Here is a 3,912-nt window from a genome sequence, read left to right on the forward strand (position 1 = left end):
GTGGCGTCATCCTAGCTCACAGCAACCTCAAACTCCTGGGCTCAGGCAATCCTCCTGCCTCAGCCTCCTGAGTAGCTAGGACTACAGACATGTGCCACCAAGCCCAGCTAATTTTTTCTATTTTCAGTTGCCTGGCTAATTTTTTTTTTCTCTATTTTTACTGGAGAGGGATTTCGCTCTTGTTCAGGCTGGTCTCCAACTCCTGACCTCAAGTGATTCTCCCACCTCGACCTCCCAGAGTGCTAGGATTACAAGCATGACCCACTGCACCCAGTCCAATCTTGACATTTCTATTAAGATTTCCCTTTAGAAACACTTAAACTGTGTGTATGCCAATATACCGAACTCAAGAGACATGTCAAACTGTTATCTCTAAACCTCCCCGTTCCTTTGCCTCTACACACATACACACAGAGGGTTAAATGGATTCTCTTCCTAATTTCCTGTTTCTTTAGTGGTCCTACAACTTTCCTAATACACAACTCAAAATCTTTATTATCTTTGAATTCTCTTCTCTCATGCCTTCTATGTTCCAATCTGTCATAATATCAAGAACTGATGGAGCAGGGAATGGTAGTGCTTGTCTGCAGTCCCAGCTATTCAGGAGACTGAGGCAGGAGTATCTCTTGAGTCCAAGAGTTTGAGGCCAGCCTGGGCAACATAGCAGGACCCCGTCTGAAAAACAACAAAAAACAAAAAGAACTTGACAATTATTCCTTTGCAATATCTTTTCCAACTCTTCCTTTTTTTCTTCCTTGTCCCCCTGCTGATACCTTAATTCAGGCCTATAGTATTAATAATTCAGACTTCAACTCTAAACTAGTCTACCAGTAACTAATGTCTCTTTTTTTTTAAATCTATACACCGTTGTCTTCCTAAAATGCTGTTTTCATCATTTTCCCACTAAATGGTAAGCCACATCATTGCAAGGATTCATTTATCTTAGAACACTAATGATTTAGCACGGTACAATCTGTTATACAGTATACATCTAATTAAACAATGCTTGTTGAATGAATTAATGAATACATAAATCTCATCACTCTCCCTCTCAAAACTTTCATCGATGTCCCACTATGCACAACAGAAGGTGCAAACTCAAATACCTTACAGGGGCTAGACAAGAAATGTAAATGAATAAAGGCATCTGTAAAACAGGAAGTGGTGGGGGCTGTGGCACACTGGAGAGTACATGTTCCCACCACTGGGAGTTGCTGTTCCCACCAAGTGCTGCCACAATGGAATGTAGGCCCCATATTGCCAGGTCTTCTGATTTTTCAAGATAAGCTGAAAGCATAGATTTCTTTGTAAAATCTGCTGTTTTTTAAAGGGTGACAATAAATTCCACTTAAAACCCCCAAAACCACCATGCAGGCCAAACAAAACACATCTATGGGCCAAATCCAGCCTTCCAGTCACAAGTTGGTGACTCTAGTCTGCAGGATAAAAGACAAATTCCTTGTCTAATATTCTAACTCCTTTACTATGAGTTCCCGGCCTACATTTCCAGAGGTTTTTTTGCCCGCCACTTCCATACAATAATCCTCTGCTCTGGTCTAGTGATTCTCACACTTTAGCATACATCAGAACCACCTGGAGGGCCTTGTTAAAACATAGATTGCTGGGCATCACTGCCACAATTCTGATTCAGTAAGTCTCAGGTGGGGCCTGTGAAATAGGATTTATAATAAATAAGTTACCACGGATGTTGACGCAGCTGGTCTGTGGAACACACTTTAGGAACCACTACTTTAGTTAAACTACTTTTTTTGTTTTTTTATAGACTACAGGTCTGTCACCCAGGTTAGAGTACAGTGATGCAATCATAGCTCACTATAACCTTAAACTTCTGGGCTCAAGCCTCCCCTCCCAAAGTGCTGGGATTACATGTGTGGACCTCGCCTAGCCTAATTAAACTACTTATCTCAAGCACACTCTGAATTTTGCTCACATTGTTCTACCTTCCCTCTCCATTCAGTCCACCTTCTGTAAACTTTGGCTTACTATGACAGTCTTAAATGCCTCCAAATTCCTCTAGCACTTAGGGTCTGTGCCATCTCCCCTTTATCAATCACTGCCTGGCATATTAACTGTTTGTGTATAGGTGCCAATGAGGTTGTGTATTCCCAGGTATCAGTATCTGGGTCAGAGCCTTCTATATCTAACTGTAAGCAACTTGAGGGCAGTAGCCCTCTTCTGTCCCCCACTGTGCCCCTCACGCTATCAGAGAGCCCAGTATACAGTTAGTACTCACTAAACATTTCTTAAATGAATGAACAGTTGACAGATCCATGATATGAAAGTACAGACAAGTGGACCTGAAATTTGGGTATGTAATTTTTGTTACAGAACTTTTTTTTTTTTTTTTTTTGAGACAGGGTCTTGCTGTTGCCCTGGGTAGAGTGCAGTGGCATCATCATAGTTCACTGCACTCTCAAACTCCTGGGCTCAAGCAATCTTCCTGCTTCAGCTTCCTGAGTAGCTGGGACTAAAGGCATATGCCACCACACCTGGCTAATTTTTTCTCTTTTTGATAGACACAGGGGTCTTGCTCTTGCTCAGGCGGGTCTCGAACTCCTGACCTCAAGCGATCCTCCCTGCCTCGGCCTCCCAGAGTGCTAGGATTACATGCGTGAGCCACTGAGTCCAGCTCAAGAATTTTTAATCCTGAGCTTATGGCTTTGTCAGCATGAACAACCAATAAAAATGGGATATTTTGCAAATATACTGCCAACAATTAATAATTATTAACTATTGTATCTATAGTATATTATTAACATCTTGTATATAAATAAAACTGTGAACGTTAAAAATTGATCTAAAATTGATAAGATTAAATCCTTGACCTTCACGACTTCTTATAATGCCCCTGCAGGGATGTGAACTAGTCTTAATATCAAATACAATGTCTATTTAATGGCATTCTTTATTTGCAGCACATGCAATAAAAAAGTAGGATGAAGTAACTAACTTCCACGATATTCACAGACATTGATCAGTCCCTTCGGATAGTTTGGAAAATAATATATTTATACAGAATTCGAAAGGCTGTGTAAAAACAAAATCTAAAGTTGTTTACCTAGTGTCTTCCACCTATAGAGTAGCATCTGCTATTACTTGATTTCAAAGATGATTTATGAGGAGAAACTTGTTCTCCAAGATAAACCAAAGTAAACCTAGCTTTGGAACTTCTAGAAGAAAAATTAGGAATACTATCTATTTTGATACATAATAGTCCTAAATTCTATATATGGCCTGTTGAACAACCCCACACTTGATGCAACTACAATCAATGGGAAAGAGAAAAATTAGTATGGTTTGGCAAAAGATAGAGAATCAAATTCAGAAAAACAACAAACAAAAAACCCACAAAACCACCACTCAGGAGCACGTGAAGTACATTTACAACTTTAAGCTAGCAGAGATGTTATCTTATATCTGGATGCTTGTTCTACCTACCAGGACCATAATGATCTTGTCTGTACGACGATTCAGCCAAGACACTCCATATTTCTTTGCTGACCATGCACGAACTAGGAAAACTAGGAAGGAAAAGAATTACAAAACCAAGTCAACAAAACACTAAGTGGCTTATTCCAAGTTTAAAAAAAATGAAACAAAGCAAATTTATTCAGCAAAATAATCCCTGAAACTTCATAGTAAAGCCATCTACCAGCAATTGTGGAAGGAAATGCTATCAGATGAATTGCTAAATAGCAACTTCTACCTTATTATCTGCACCAACAGATGACTGAATAACATTATCCAGTTCTTTGGTAGAGAACCCGGCGATTCAGAAGACTGGAGATTCTAGAACCACCTCTACCAGAGTATGAAATCTTAGCATTGCTCTTAGCCATATTCATATCAATAGTTTTATCTACAAAATCGAACTTAGTGGATAAAAAATAT

At 39.5% G+C, this 3,912-nt stretch overlaps 1 protein-coding gene across 2 annotated transcripts in view; it reads right to left on the minus strand.

The window, feature by feature from the left end:
- The window catches only part of ENTPD5 (ectonucleoside triphosphate diphosphohydrolase 5), a 58,788-nt gene that overhangs the window by 47,906 nt on the left and 6,970 nt on the right, over positions 1 to 3,912 (minus strand). For both annotated transcript variants that reach the window (XM_012656215.1, XM_012656217.1), the window contains exon 2: positions 3,460 to 3,542. The gene's annotated coding sequence lies outside the window, so the exon portion shown is untranslated. The remainder of the gene's footprint in view (positions 1 to 3,459; positions 3,543 to 3,912) is intronic.

This window comes from Propithecus coquereli, unplaced genomic scaffold (genome assembly GCF_000956105.1).
Source record: "Propithecus coquereli isolate 6110/MARCELLA unplaced genomic scaffold, Pcoq_1.0 Scaffold5, whole genome shotgun sequence".
Lineage (NCBI taxonomy): Eukaryota > Metazoa > Chordata > Mammalia > Primates > Indriidae > Propithecus > Propithecus coquereli.